At 46.8% G+C, this 16,641-nt stretch overlaps 1 long non-coding RNA gene across 1 annotated transcript in view; it reads left to right on the top strand.

Annotated features, from left to right (window-relative positions):
* The first annotated feature begins 316 nt into the window (after positions 1-316).
* LOC139245840 (uncharacterized) overlaps positions 317-16,641 on the top strand; it is a 174,423-nt gene continuing 158,098 nt past the window's right edge. The window contains exon 1 of the long non-coding RNA XR_011590126.1: positions 317-645. This is a non-coding gene — a long non-coding RNA (uncharacterized lncRNA). The remainder of the gene's footprint in view (positions 646-16,641) is intronic.

Genomic DNA, 16,641 nt, shown 5'->3' on the forward strand with positions numbered 1-16,641 from the left:
AAATGTCTTCCCAGGCTAATTCTCAGACTCATGTCCTTGGCAGACATATGGCTACCCTCTGCTGAAAAGAGGCATTGTCCCTGTTATCTCATGTGGCTGGAACATCGTGGCCTCCTCTCATTATTTCTGTGAGCTGTCCACGTAAATCTTGTGGGTGTTCTTATTTCCGAAGAAAATTTCTCTGACCTTCGTGTTTCTGTCTAATTCAGCTATTCTACCATAAATGCATTTTAAACCTTTCTCTGCCTTTCTTACTTTGTATTTTAATTACACCGAATTACTTTACCCCTAATTAAGGTTTTTCACTCTTACAGTTTCCATCCTGATGGAGTAGATACCAGTTGAAGATGGGATGACAAAAGCGATCCATCAATGGTGACAGAGGTTGTTTCAATGAGGTGACACTGGATACAGAGTTTGCTACAAAGACTTACAACCTGCATTAAGTACAATCTGTCTTCCAAAGGGAGAAACCAAAGCGTCTCTGGGTTTGGAAAGTGTACAGGTGTAAATTGTGAGGTTTTATCCAAGTTTTAATGCTGTCACCAATCATGTGCTTCAATGGCCACTCAACCTCTGCCTCAGATGAACAAACGGGGTCCAGGAGCAACGTGAAATCTGTGTGCGAGCTGTTAACGTCAAAAGGTGAGTAAAGTACCACTGTTAAGGGCTTCTAAATATGCCAATAATTGTCTCAAGCACCTTGCCAAAGGGCGCTACTCAGCGTCAAGTGTCTCAAGTGCATCAGCGCAGGCAGACCCGACATGTGGGACAGGCACAGGGTCCCGACCTGCTGTCAAACGTTGTCAATTTCCCGGTCGACCCGCCCCTAGAGCACTGCCGAAGTCACAGACATGGTCTTTAATTTTGCTAGCAAGTCCATTATGTATATCTTTTGAAAGTCCATATACACATCAACCGCACTGCACTTATCAACCCTCTCTGTTACTTCATCAAAGAACTCGATCAAGTTAGTCAAACATGATTTGCCTTTAATAAATCCGCGCTGACTTTCATTTATTAGTCTATACTTTTCCAAATACCAATTAATTTGGTCCCAGATTATTGTCACTATAATTTTCCCCACCACCAATGTTGGGCTGACTGATCTATAGTTGCTGGGTTAATCCCAATCCCATTTTTTAAAACAGGGGTGTAACAGATACAAGTCTTCAGTTTTCTGGCACCACCCCATATCCAAGGAGGATTTGAAGATTGCGGCCGGAGTCTCTGCAATTTCCACCCTTACTTCCCTCAGTAAACTAGGATGCATCCCATCCAGATCTAGTGACTTTTCTACTTTGAGGACTGAAAATCTTTTTAGTACCTCCTCTTTGTCTATCGTGGTCATTGTTATCTCCTGGAAGTTGCTTTCCACTACCTCTTTGGCGGCGGGGGGCGGTGGAGAGATCGAAGAGAAATATCCCAGAATATATTTTCACTGAAATGGCCTATGATTTTTTTTGCCTTACCCAGGAGACTACATCTTGGGGGACATTGGGTCTCGTGTTCCCTTAGTTGTATTCAATGAAACAGCTGAGGCTGGATTTTTGGTCTTTTGCTGACGGAATGCACTTGCACCCGGGCGGGCAGCTTCCAGTGCACCGCCGGTACATTCGGGTGCCAGGTTTGCGGGGCTGCGGAGCAGTACTGCCTGGGAGAGGCGAGCCGGTGTGCAGCATCTCTGGTTACGACACCAGCTTGAAATTTGGATCCTGCCCGCTCCATAGCACCCCATAGCACGTCCTAGTGGGAACACCAATGAAAGCTGCTGTTCCAAGCTGTACCGGCTGAAGTGACTGAAGAAATGTCTACTTCAGGTAAGAGTGAGTTTTTAATTTTGCGATTTATGTTGGGGTCCCATCAGTAATGAATTCGGAATGTTTTCGGTGTTTTTTTTTCAGGTTTTCTTTTCTCTACGGAAGCCTATGTAGGGTGCTCCCAGGACGGCTGTTTAACTCGGGATTTTCAGTGGCTCAGCCGGCCTAACACCCTAAAAGAGGTGTGAAATGCCTCACGTAGCGCTGTGTTCCAAACCCTGGGCCCAGCTAATGAATTTTGCACTGGCAGACGCAAACCATTTTTCAGTGTCCGGGACAATGCCGCAACAGAGGCGTGACTTAGTTTCACCCCCTGCTCTTTTACAAAAAGGAGAAAGATTTTGTGTACGTGTGCAGAGCATCTCGAATTCTGCTAGACATTCCTCCATTAGATCGCCTTTTCTTGATCCAACAAGGATAAATCTAGGGAGTTACCCAAGGGGAACATCGTTGTCATCAATTATATATTAAAATTGATGAGTTGTTTCAACATTCCAACAGTATTTGCATCCATATGTGGTGCTATGGACTTAACATTATGTCATCTTTCACCTGAAACAAAAATATAGAAACCTATCTTGAGAACCATGCAGGTGGAAGAATCAGCTTTAGAAAAAGTCGTAAGGATAATGTACAACTCAGCCTGAAAATAGAAAAAGAATCATCAAACTGCACAAACTGAAACTCCAAATGAAGCCATGCTCTAAGAAAACCAGCAAAACCTGCTCATCGGAGACTGACTGAAAAAAAGCGAACCAAAAGTGTAATGTATATAATGACTCGCAAGACTTGTTACTGTAAACTCACTCAGGTGCAAACCTGGTTCAACTTTATTTGCGCCCAAGGTGCCCACGTGACATGGTGCTCGCTCTTATATAACAGGGCCCACGCACACGCGCGTACAGCACAATGACCTCCGACAGTGGCGCCCCCTGGTGTCTAGTGTCCCCAAGCATCAATACATAACATCCCCCTTCAAGATCTTAGAATCAGTCTCTTTACAATTCAAGACGGTCTGGGGCTTTTCACTCATGAGTTGATCGTCTCAGTTCAACTCCAGTTCTGGAGGCTGAGTAACTGATCTGATGGGAGTGGTAATGACCCTATCAGAGACTGAAAGTCCAGATTCAGTAATGATAGCAGAGTCTTCTGATGAATGAATATCGGTTGGTTGGTCACTGACTGCATCTTCCTCAACCGGTTCCGGTTCATCTGTGTGCTGCAGTTTTATCTGATCAACATGTTCCCTGCATTTTTGCGCATTCTTAAGCACAACAATAAACACTCTGCTACCCTCCTTGGCCGTAACAATACCGACGATCCACTTTGGACCTTGACCATAATTCAGCACATAAACTGGATAGTTGACAGATGTCACGTGACAAAGCAGCACGATCATGATACCATTGCTGATTTTGACGTCTGTTTTCAACATGATCATTCAAATCAGGATGTACAAGAGAAAACTTGGTCTTGAGACTTCTCTTCATCAGTAGTTCAGCAGGAGAGACCCCGGTAAGCATGTGAGGTCTTGTCCTGTAACTAAGCAATATACATGACAAACAAGTCTGCAGTGAACCCTGAGTCACATGTTTCATGCTTTGCTTGATCGTTTGAACTGCACGCTCTGCTTGACCATTAGACACAGGTTTGAATGGAGCAGACCTTACATGTCTGATACCATTGAGTTTCATGAATTCTTGAAACTCAAGACTTGTGAAGCAAGATCCGTTATCGTTCACAACAATGTCAGGCAAACCACGAGTAGCAAACATGATACGAAGACTCTCAATGGTAGCTGTAGACGTGCTGGATGACATAATGACACACTCTATCCACTTTGAATATGCATCCACCACAACAAAAAACATCTTTCCCAGGAAGGGGCCCGCAAAATCGATGTGTATCCTCGACCATGGTTTAGATGGCCATGACCAATGACTCAGTGGAGATTCCGCTGGTACTTTACTTAGCTGCATGCAAGTATTGCACTGATGCACACATGATTCCAGATCAGAGTCAATTCCAGGCCACAAAACATGAGCCCTGGCAATGGCTTTCATCATGACGATACCAGGATGAGTGCTATGTAGGTCACGTACAAATTTTTCTCTGCCTTTGTTAGGCATAATGATTGCTCCATCTGACTGAATAGTTCATCTTTGCGACGGTTGTAAGGTTTGGTCTCATCACACATTTCCATAGGTATTGCAGACCAATCACCCCTGAGGACACACGTTTCACAACCAATAAAATAGGGTCATGGCTGGTCCAGATCCTCAATTGTTGAGCAGTGACGGGAGTTCCTTCACTCTCAAAAGCATCCATTACTAACAGTAGATCTGCAGGTTGAGGCGTCTCCACTTCAGGGGTGGGCAACAGCAGATGACTCAGTGCATCGGCTCAATTCTCAGTGCCAGGTCTATGACAAATAACATAATCATAGGTAGACAATATCAACGCCCATCTCTGAATACGGGACAATGCATTGGTATTAATACCTTTGTTTTCCGAAAACAATGAAATGACTGGCTTGTGATCCGTTTCGAGTTCAAAACGAAGACTAAACAGGTACTAATGCATTTTTTTGACCCTATACACACAGGCCAAAGCTTCTTTTTCTACCATGCTGTAAGCTCTTTCCGCCTTTGTCAAACTTTTTGAAGCATACGCAACAGGTTGTAGCTTATCCGACTCATTTGCTTGTTGGAGCACACAGCCAACCCCATATGATGAAGCATCACAGGCCAATACAAGACACTTACACGGATTATAGTGAACAAGCAGCTTGTTCGAACAGAGCAGATTCTTGGCTTTCTCAAAAGCTCTATCTTGAGATAAACCCCAGACCCAGTTGTCACTTTTTCTGAGCAGCATGTGCAGTGGCTCTAATAAAGTGCTCAATCTGGGTAAGAAATTACTAAAGTAGTTGAGTAGCCCAAGGAATTAACACAGCTCAGTCACATTTTGAGGTCTGGGTGCATTTTTGATAGCCTTGGTTTTCAAATCAGTCGGCCTGATGCCATCAGCAGCAATTTTCCTCCCTAGGAATTCAACTTCCGCTGCCATGAAGACACACTTCGAATGTTTCAGACTGAGTCCCACTTTGTCCAGACGATGTAGGACTTCAAGATTTTTCAGATGTTCAGCAGTGTCACGACCTGTGACCAGAATGTCATCTTGAAACACGACGGCTCTAGGAACGGACTTCAGTAGACTCTCCATGTTCCTCTGAAATATGGCTGCAGCTGAACGGATTCCAAAAAGACACCTGTTGTAGACAAACGGTTATTTATAGGTGTTGATGCAGGTGAGTTTCTTTGAAGTGTCAAGTGTCAACAAGCTCCTGTGTCATATAGGCCGACATCAGATCCAGTTCAGTGAACAACTTTCCACCAGCTAGCATGGTGAACACATCATCAGCCTTCGGTAGCGGATACTGATCCTGTTTCAAAAATCGGTTAATCGTAACCTTGTAGTCTCCACACATCCTGACAGTGCCATCATTCTTTAACACTGGAACGATAGGACTGGCTCATTCGTTAAATTTGACCGGTGATATGACCTCTTCACGTTGGAGTCTGTCAAGCTCAATTTCGACCTTCTCCCTCATCATGTACAGAACAGACCGAGCTTTATGTGAGACAGGTCTTGCCTCAGAATCCAGGTGAATCTGCACCTTGGCTCCAGTAAAATTGCCAATGCCCAGTTCAAACAAAGAAAGAAACTTCTTCAGCACTTGAGCACATGAAGTGTCATCCACCGAGGACAATGCTTTGATATCATTCCAGTTTGACTTGATTTTCTTGAGCCAATTCCTGCCGAACAGCGGTGGACCATTGCCCGGGACGACGGTAAATCGTGAACCACGCCATCATATGACACCTTGATTACTGCACTGCCAATCACCGGTATGAGTTCCTTAGTGTAAGTACACAACTTGGCATTGACTGAACTCAGCTTAGGCTTCACAGCCTCAATGCCCTACAGCTTGTCGAATGTCCTTTGGCTCATTATCAACTGACTCACAACCGTGTCCAGCTCCATTGATACAGGCACACCATTCAGCTTCACATTGACCATTATTCGTTGGCTCTTTGTCAGGAACGAATACACTTCCTCCTCGGGTATGTTGGGTTGCATATCCGGGCCAGCACTGGACTGGTCATCATCATCAATGTGATGAGCAACAGTACGCTTGCTCAGTTGTGGGCACATTTGCTGAAGATGTCCCACTTTTGAACAGTCTTTACAGATGTACTGTTTAAACCAACACTGATGAGGCTGATGATAGCCCCCACAATGCCAACAGGTGAAATCAGATTCGTACCAGTTGGCAGACTTTGAGCAGCTACAGGATTCACATAAGCAGTCGAGTAGGCCCTGCCATAAGCAGCTCTGCCAGATGACGACACAATCTTGTTTACAGTACTTGCCGTGAAGCTTTGACTCTTCGATGATATCTGCCTTAAATTATCATCAGTCACCATGCATGCCTGGGCAGTCGCGATGGCCTTGCTCAAATCCAGCGTATCTGCAGCCAATGATTTGTGAAGGATCACATCATGGTTGATGCCTATCATGAAAAAATCTCGCAGCATGTCTTCCAATGCGTTTCCAAACTTACACGGCTCAACCAGACGTGTTAGGTCGGCGATGAATCCCAACACATCCTGGCCCTCCGCACGAACATGTGTGTAGAAGTGATAGTCTGAGATGATCCCCTTTTGGCTTGAGATGTTCACGCACCAAAGTGCACATATCCCCATACTCTTTGTCCATTGGACGTGCAGGTGAGAGAAGATTCTTTATGAGGCCATAAATTTTTGGACCACAAACGGTGAGCTGTCCTGCGCCTAACTGCATCACCAGCTTCCTCCATTTTGTTGGCCACGAAATACTGATCCAGGCGGTCAATAAAATCCGCCCAATCCTTGCCATCCACGAATCTCTCCAGAATTCCAATGGTGCCCATTGTGCATGCGAAGGTTCTTAAGTTACCTCGTCACCAAATGTAATGTATATAATGACTCGCAAGACTTGTTACTGTAAACTCATTCAGGTGCAAACCTGGTTTAACTTTATTCGTGCCTGAAGTGCCCACATGACATGGTGCTCACTCTTATATACCAGGACCCGCACACACGTGTACAGCCCGAGGACATCCGACAGTGGTGCCCCCCCCCCCCCGCTGGTGTCGTGACCCCAAGCATCAATACATACCAAAAAGAATTAATAAAACTCCTTTCAAACAAAAGTCATACAATGACCAACCTTCTTGGCAAAGGCAGAAATCTTTTGCTACAAGCCCCTACTCTTGCAGAACTCTGTGATCATTGCGCCTGCTTTTCTGAAGCAGAACTTTGTTGCTGATATTCCTCCCGGAAAAAATCTAGAGCCAAAATTACACTCTGCCCCAAATGGGGTGTACATTCCGATTTAATTGATGATTTACCTCTCCATTTGATGGGGCAGTGATTAAGAGTGATTTTGCCCTATTTTTGTGTTGGGGCAGTGTTTTGGGCAGCAGCGGGGCTGGAAGTAGGTTGGGAGCGGGGTGGAAGGCGAGCAGTGTCATCAGTTAAAGGGCAGGGGGGTGGGGGGGCACTGCAAGCTCTGCAGCCACTTTAATGGCATGACTGGGCCACCAGGGAGGGCTTTGGCAAGGCCAGCGGTCTGGCACCCAAGATTGAGTGACGGGCTGCATGTTGGCGGCCTGGCCGAACCTGTGGTCGCCATTATCAGGCCGACTTCAGAGTCGGCCGACAATTAAAATTAAATGGCAGCCGTGGCAGAATGCCCTCCCCTTTAAGCGTGTACGCGCTGCCCAGCAACTTCCTGATGGGGAAATCTGTTGGGGGCACCGACTGGTGTCTGCTCTGCTCCCGTAGGGCAATTTCCCTCACAGAGTGATAAGGGGTCACCGCCGGGCGGTAAGGGGTTGCCGACAAGAACACGGGCAGGGCGGTCACCTTCTCCGCCTGAAAAAATGACGAGGGCAATGTCCCAATTGTCGGCCACTTCCCCCTGACTGAGCAGTAACTCCTTTCCACCCCGTTGGCTCTTAAAAAAGGGGCCATCTTGGCCCCCTATGCTCCTATTCTTCATGCTGCACAAACTACACCACCGATGCACCGTGAATGAAAGTTAAGCTCCATGAAACTGAATTAAACTCCCACTTGCCCCTTCCACTCTCTCCTCACCTTACATCTTTACCCCTCCCTCTCCCCTTTCCTCTCCCAACTCATCCCCACCCCCTTACCCTCTCCTCTACCTAATTCTTCTCCTCCTTTCTTTCCCATTTCTCTCCTCTTTGCATAACCCTGTAGCAGCTAGCTGCACTGTCGTCACTCTACCTTCCTTTCCTTCTCGTTACCCTCCCCATCCCCTACCATCCTCAGTGTCTATTCTCCTCTCCTCTTATCCTCTTTCCCCTCCCTTCTCTTCTTCGCTCCCCTCTTGCCAACCCCTTCCTTTCCTCGTCTCCTGACCCACTCCTCTCCTTTTCCCTTCCCTGTCTTCGCCATCATTTCCTCTCTCCTCAACCCCATCCAACTTTTTCTTCACTCCCTCCTCTTTCCATCTCCCTACTGCTCACCTCACCTTCTATGCTCTCCTCTCATTCTTCCCCCCCTCTTCACTCCCCTTTACCTGACTTGCTTTTTTCCTCCCCGCTCACTCTCCTCCCTCACCTCTGTCTCTCCTTAGTCACCTTCCATCTGCCTCTATTCTCCTCATCTGCCTTCAATATCTTCCCACCCGCTAACTCTGCTTAGTCTGAAGTGGTCTCAACTCCCCATGTGCAACACCACGGGAGATTGATTAGTTGCAGAAAAAAATGGCTGTGTCATTTAAATGATGACATTAAAAAAAAATGTTTTTTAATTGCTTCTAACAATGTCCAAGTATGGCTCTTTATATACTTTGGCCCTGAATTTGAAACTGACCACAACTTTTGGATTTGGTGCACATGCAGAAACCCGAAGCTGGGGTCTGTCAATGACAGCTCCACAACTGGCTGTGCCATGCCCACCTCCACTTGACCCCCACAGAAATCAGTGAAATCGCATAAATCACTGAAACAGACGGAAACTTCGGCTCTACCGCAGTAAGTACACTGTTAAATTAAAAGTTCCATCCAAAGAGATTAGATATAATTGGGGCTTTAACAGTGTATTGACTGCTAAACAAAAGTTAAGAGCCTGGAAAAATAATTTTAATTTTGTGCAGTGTGAGATTTGTTCATTTTAAGAAATGTTTTAAAAACATTTTTAAGTTTGTGCATCTTTATTTTAGGTTTGCGTTTTCCCCATGTGAGAGCTCCAACCTTTGTTTTGCTCTCTCTAACTATTTAAAAAAGTTGGGGGTCGAAATTGCCCATTTTGCACCGCCCGCCACTGGGGAGCAGCTGTGTAGAGCTAACCAACTCGCTCTAGTAGCGCCCTGGAACCCGCCCCTACAGGAAGTGGAGCGCGTCCTTCCTGTGATGGGTGGTAACCGCAATTTTGCGGTCGGAGCAGAACTTCTGCGCCGGGTGAAGGTAGTCCAGCCCCGAGTCGGTTACTGCCCCCAATCGAGGCGCTGGGGAATTTCTCCCCCTTAGAATATTTAGGGCTTACCCATTCCTTGTTTGCTGTCTGTGAGAAATCTGCCTTTTGATTAGCTGCTTAGACAGCCTGTTGATGTCACAACAATTCACAAAATGGAATCCCTATTAACTTCCGTTGAATTGAATTCAAGGTCAGAAAACTCAAAGCTCTCGACACGGATTGCGAGATCCCTGTGTGGAGTGTCTTCGCTTTGCTGCTGGCTGCAAATTCCGGGCCAATATTCAGCTGTGCATCTGGCAAGCCTGGAAACTTTGTAATATGAATATGAATCAGTGATATGCAGGCAGGAATATCAGGAAATTATACACAAGTTTAAATTACCTCTTGGGTTCTCCTTAACGTATTAAAATACACCGGTTGAATCCACAGCTGGAAATCCGTGTCATATATTAAATGAGTGAAGGCCTACTTTCTGATTGCATTTATCCTATTTAGTGTCTCAACTTGTGATAAACACCATGTGAAATTTGTTAGTATGTAGGCTTCTAAGACTCCAAGATTCCTACTCATAACCTCTTTCCAAATTATGTTTGCATTTAACTAAAAGGCTATCCATGTATTATTCACTTTGCCATAATGATGTTTATTTAAGCAAGTGAAATGCTACATGTGATGTAACTGTATCAGATCAGCAGGCAACAATGATTCATTTGCTTTATCGATGTCATGTCTTGTGGCTGTAAGTTTTAAGAAATCCTGATGATGAAACTGCAATTCAAGAAAACAATTTTTTCATGTTATTAGTTTTTCAGTGTGGCAAGTAATAAATGGTTGTTAAAGCTGAATACTTAACATACATTACTCATAGTACCTTCTCTTGTTTAATTTGTCCTAGTGTACTGGATGTGATAATAATGGACTCTCAGATTGGTAATAGACTAAAAAATAGAAAAATATATCATTAAGTTTTTGTCATGCAATTAGTATATGTTACCAAATTCTGTACAATTCAAAATAATGCACAGTATGCTTGACTTAGATAAAATATACTAACAGCTTTTTTCCAAAAAATGCCACAGTTTTCATTAATATTATTAATGCTGTTAGAATTCTATTCTACATTACATGAAATTGTTCAAAGAAAGGTTTCGACACTTGTGCTGCATGATATGGTACAAGTAATTACTAAACCGTCTTTTGGATTAGACGTAAAACTGAGATGTTCCCAGGGATTTTATCTGAGATCTTTCTTATCTGTAATGCTCAAAAATACATTATTGGTTCATACTGGGGGTATTCTTATCGTGAAAGTACCCTACAGGATAAGAAAGAAATTTAGAGCGGATACTTTAGAAACTGAAAAAGAATATATAGAATTGATGTACTAATGAAACATCAAGTCGCTAGTTTAGATTGTGCAGCGCCCCGTTCGGGGCGATAACTTTCACAGGAGTTCAAAAATATCGCCGGGCGCTGTGCAAGTGAAGCCGATGCGAACTTTGGGTTTAATGCTCCGGGAAGGAAGTGGAGCGCTAAATCAAGCGCTACCACTTCCCTTGGAGCGCTAAACCAGGCAAGAGGGGTGGTAGCGGCAGAGCGTTGCACAATGTCCAGTGCAGCGCTGCCGGGATCCGAGGTTCCTTCCCTCCCTTAAAGGGAAGGACCATTGCTGGAGGCTCGACAATAAATCAACACCCCTGCTCACCGACAGCAGCCGCCATCCACGACGATTAGCCACAAGCACTCGAACAGAGTGCAGGGCTGAGCAATCGCGGTCGAAGAAAAGGGAAATAAAATGCACAGAGGGTTCTGCAAGATTTTTCATGTACCTCACTGGCGCTCCCTTTAAATGGTGCTCCCCAGCGGCCGGCCTACCATACAACGCCTCCTGCAGCTGCAGGAGGCGGAACCGAATTATGCATCTGGTGCAGTACCGGAGCACTGTGCACCGGATGATGTCACGATCTCCAAAGCACAGCGGATCGTGGCATTAGGGTTTACCACCATCGCTAAATGCAAGGCAAGTTCGCGGGCATCAGTACTCTCGCCGTGCCTGGTCGCAGAGCCGGTAGTACCATGTTATCCCTCCCGGAGGTGCTAACGGGAGGCAAAGGAAGCCAATTTCATCCCCATGGAGTTAGTGTACTGATAAAGAATAGAGTTAATACCTTCGAATGTGAAAACTAGCCCTGGAACATAGAACTGTTGTGCTAAAAAGGTAATAATACTGGAGACTATGGGCTCAATTTTCCCCAATGCCATTTTTTTTGTGTATTGTAAGAGTTACACTCATTTTTTTGGCCCCGGCTATGCCAAAACAAAACTAGCAAGTTTACCCGTTCTATTTTTTTAAATTGGCGCCACACAGCCTATCCTTTAGCTTTGGGGGTGTGGAGCCTATCGTATGTGTCGAAAAAACGATGCCCCCCGTGTGTCCTTGGATGCTCTAATAATGACTTCACGAGGCAATGTGTTGCACTTGAACTGTAGTGACCTTAGTCCTTTATTTGTTAACTCCAGAGTGAGGATCACACCTGGTGGCCTGTCTTTTATACACGGTCAGGCACACCTGTACAGGTAACCTACAAGCCTCCCACTGCTGTGCCCTCAGGTGGTACACCTTGTGATAGTACAAACAGTAGCCATGTAGGATACATGACATCACTCTCCCCCAAGCCTTAAGTGCAAATCGTCTCTGCATTGACTGTGCTCTGGGCTTAACTCTATCTGGTTGACCCTTGGCGGGTCATTTCAATCTTGGGTGAGTGGTTGGTGCGGTAGAGTGCTGGTGGTTGCTGTCTGTGTGTGTCCCTGACCACTCCATTCTCCCCCTCCCACATATAGGTTATGCCGGAGGCTCAGTGCGTTCATATACATTCAAGCTCAGGAAAACCGTTTGCATTCATTTGTGCTTCAATTGTGAGACCAGTATGTTAAGACTGGTGAGATACATTATCGATGCGTACTGAGGGTCGGTGACTGGTGTGTAAGGACAAACTAGTTCAGAACTGCTGGATGGAGTCCAGGCAGTCTGGTGGCGGCGCGGTGCCCAGTGCTGGCAGTGGGAACCCAGTTGGCTCAAGTTGCCTGCTCTTGGGGCTGTTGCCGTAGTTCCTAGCATCAGGCAGGTTCACAGATGCCTGTGACCTCCCTGTCCCTTCTTGCGCCCTGGGTCACTGCTGCTCCTTGAGGGGCTGTCGTCTAGCAGTGCACAGGGAACAGCTGACTCGCTAGCCTGGGCGTTGTTTGGTTTGGGATCCTGGCTGGTCTCGGTCCCCTTTGGGAGGACTGTCGCGAATGACACTTCGTTTCCAGGTATGGCCTTGGTGGCGATGGGGTCAGGGGGCTGTGCCTTAGCACAGTTTGCTCTTCCGGGCTCGTGGCGGTTGGTGCCATCGGGTGCCTGAAAGGTGGAGCTGATCAGGGGCAGGGTATCGATACGAGTGCCGTTTCCCTCCTGAGATCACTTGCTCTGCAGCTAGTGTGCATTGGCTGCTTGTGGCCACATTCCATGGTGCATAACTCTAGTCCCGGGGACAAAGACTACAGCATTGGGTAGCTCGCTGGACCTGTGTGCTCCCGATGGGTGTCTGCCCACTGCATGGACTGCGTACAGTTGAAATCCTACATCGCACAACTTTTCATTACTTATGGTGAATACTCTGTAGCTCCGATCGCGATCGTGCGACTTTTCCTCGCTGGTTGCATGTACACAATTCTGATCATCAGTTACACATTTTGTCTCTAACTTACTGTTGCTATTACTTTGCTTCAGTGTGTGGAACTGTCCCTTTAATTGTAGTGGGTTGCAGGCCTCCATTAAGAGAGCCTTACTTTCTTTATCCCAATCCTCTTCTCCGTTTGGTGCCACGTGTTGCTCCATCAGCGCTGCACCTCGTGGTCTGGCCGCGGCCATCTTTTTCTTCAGCGCATCACCTCATTGTTTGGGCGCCATCTTTCCTCGATCCACGATGTCGACTACGGTGATCCTCTTTGTCATGTATTCAACCAGCATTGTAACCCATGTATAATCTGACCTAAGTTGTACACTGTGAGAACAATGACCACTAGGTGGGAGACACTCCTAACCTGGACCATCAGGTACAAAAGGGGAAGCTCCACCCACCTTCATCACTTGAGTGTTAAGGAATAAAGGATAGGTCACAAACTGACCTTCTCTCAAGCATGGGCCTCGTGTGCATTTATACTGTATAGTAAGGACCTATCAATGGCAATGAGAAACTGGGATTTAAACCATGCGAGCATGGCCACTAGCAGAACAGATGAGAGATACTGTGTTAAGGAATGGTTGGGACAGAGATTCAACATTGTTAAAGCAGCACACAGTTCTCCAGGCAGACAAGGGCAATCGGGCATGCCCCAACATGTAGTCGAACCCAGAGGGGGAGTTCAACAGAGACAATGGCAAGTTGAACGGCGATTCACACCATTGCAAGAGACAATGCGGCCAGTAATGGGGCCATCAACACCTATTAATGGCGCATTCAAGTACAGTCACAGGGGCAGACAGCGACGATCGACTGGCAAGGGACCTTTTGTTTCCAACAGCAGCTCATGTTGGAGGCGTGGAGGCACACACTCAGCCGGAGTTTGCAGAGATGAGCAAAATACCTGCAGAAATTGCAGAAATGAACACTGGGGGAAATCGCTGGTAGCTGAAGTTCAGCGAGTTCATGTGGAGCACGTATACAGTTCATACACCAAGACGCCACCGATAATGATGAAAGTGCTCCTCAATGGCATCCCAGTATCAATGGAGCTAGACACAGGCGCCAGGCAGTCCCTGATGGGTATCAAACAGTTCGAAAAATTGTGGCCGTCCAAGACCAGGAGGCCAAAATTATTGCCGATTGACTCACAGCTACGGACTTACACAAAGCAGATCATTCCGGTGATAGGCAGCGCCACGGTAGTCGTGACCCACAAAGATTCGGAAAACAGGTTGCCACTCTGGGTTGTCCCGGGGGACGGTCCCGCACTACTGGGGAAGAGTTGGCTTGCTGTCATGGACTGGAAATGGGGCGATGTCAATGCAATTTCCTCTGTGGACCGCGTATCATGCTCACAGATCCTGGACAAATTTGACTCATTATTTCAACATGGCATCGGCACTTTCATGGGGGCCAAGGTAGTGATTCACATAAACCACGACGCCAGGCCAGTAAACCACAAGGCCAGAGCGGTGCCGTACGTGTTGCGGGAAAAGATAGAAGGCGAATTGGACTGCCTGCTGAGGGAAGGCATCATCTCGCCAGTTGAATTCAGTGACTGGGCGAGCCCGATCGTGCCGGTGCTCAAGGCGGATGGGTCGGTCAGGATATGTGGTGATTACAAGGCCACCATCAATCGGGTGTCACTCCAAGACCAGTATCCGCTACCGAGAGCGGAGGACCTCTTTGCGACGCTATCCGGTGGCAAACTTTTTTCAAAATTGGACCTGACCTCAGCTTACATGACGCAGGAGCTAGTGAGTGAGTCGAAGAAGCTGACCACCATCACAACACACAAGGGGTTGTTTGAGTACAACAGATGTCCGTTCGGGATTCGCTCGGTCGCCGCGATCTGCCAACGAAAGATGGAAAGCCTCCTCAAGTCGATTCCAGGGACGGTGGTTTTTCAGGATGACATCCTCATCACGGGTTACGATACTGAAGAACACCTCCACAACCTGGAGGAGGTGCTACGCAGACTGGACCGGGTAGGGCTGCGACTGAAAAAGGCAAACTGCGTCTTCCTAGCTCCAGAGGTACAATTCCTGGGGATGAAGGTAGCAGCGGACAGGATCAGCCCTACTGCGTCCAAGACGGAAGTGATCCAGAGAGCATGCAGACCCCATAACACGACGGAGCTGCGGTCGTTTCTGGGACTCCTGAACTATTTTGGAAACTTCCCAAATTGAGCACGCTGCTAGAGCCGCTACACGTGCTCCTACGCAAAGGTCGCGAATGGATCTGGGGGGACAGCCAGGAAAGGGCTTTTAATCGAGCACATAATTTGTTATGTTCCAACACTCCGTTAACACTATACGACTCATGTAAGAAACTTGTGTTAACGTGTGATGCGTCATCCTATGGTGTCGGGTGCATGTGTATATGCGGTAAAGAAAACGGACCAGTACCTGTTTGGCAGGAAATTTGAGCTGGAGACAGATCACAAGCCCCTAACGTCCATTTTGGCCGACAACAAGACCATAAATGCAAACGCATCGGCCCGCATACAGAGGTGGGCACTCACGTTATCAGCCTATGACTATACAATTCGGCACAGACCGGGCACCGAAAACTGCGGCGATGCACTCAGCAGGCTCCCACTAGCCACCACTGAGGGGGCTACCGAGCATGCTGCTGAGATGGTCATGGCTGTTGAAGCTTTTGGAAGCGAAGGCTCACCAGTGACAGCCCGTCAGATTAAAGTCTGGACAAATAGAGACTCGCTATTGTCTCTAGTCAAGAAATGTGTCCTGAATGGGGACTGGGCAGCCACGTACAGGGCATGCCCTGAGGAATTTAAACCATTTCACAGGCGCAGGGATGAACTCTCGATTCAAGCCGATTGCCTACTGTGGGGAAACTGAGTAGTCATGCCCCAGATGGGCAGAGAGATGTTCATCAGAGAACTCCACAATGAGCACCCGGGCATTGTCATGATGAAGGCAATTGCCAGGTCACATGTTTGGTGGCCAGGGATAGACGCAGATCTGGAACTTTGTGTTCGCAGGTGCAATATGTGTGCTCAGCTGGGCAATGCGCCCAGAGAAACTCCCCTTAGCCCCTAGCCATGGCCTGCCAAGCCATATCGATTGGTCAAATCAAATCGCAGGGGGTAGCCTGGAGGAGGAATTCATAGAATGCATACAGGATTGTTTCTTAGAACAGTATGTAACAGAGCCTACAAGGGAGCAAGCCATTTTGGATCTGGTCCTGTGTAACGAGACAGGAAAAATAAACGATCTCCTCGTAAAAGATCCTCTTGGAATGAGTGATCACAATATGGTTGAATTTGTAATACAGATTGAGGACGAGGAAGTTGTGTCAGAAATGAGCGTACTATGCTTAAACAAAGGGGACTACAGTGGGATGAGGGCAGAGTTGGCTAAAGTAGACTGGAAACAAGGACTAAATGGTGGCACAATTGAGGAACTGTGGAGGACTTTTAAGGAGCTCTTTCATAATGCGCAACAAAAATATATTCCAGTGAAAAAGAAGGGCGGAAAGCGAAGAGATAACTAGCCGTGGATAACCAAGGAAATA

This window comes from Pristiophorus japonicus, unplaced genomic scaffold, assembly GCF_044704955.1.
Source record: "Pristiophorus japonicus isolate sPriJap1 unplaced genomic scaffold, sPriJap1.hap1 HAP1_SCAFFOLD_242, whole genome shotgun sequence".
Lineage (NCBI taxonomy): Eukaryota > Metazoa > Chordata > Chondrichthyes > Pristiophoridae > Pristiophorus > Pristiophorus japonicus.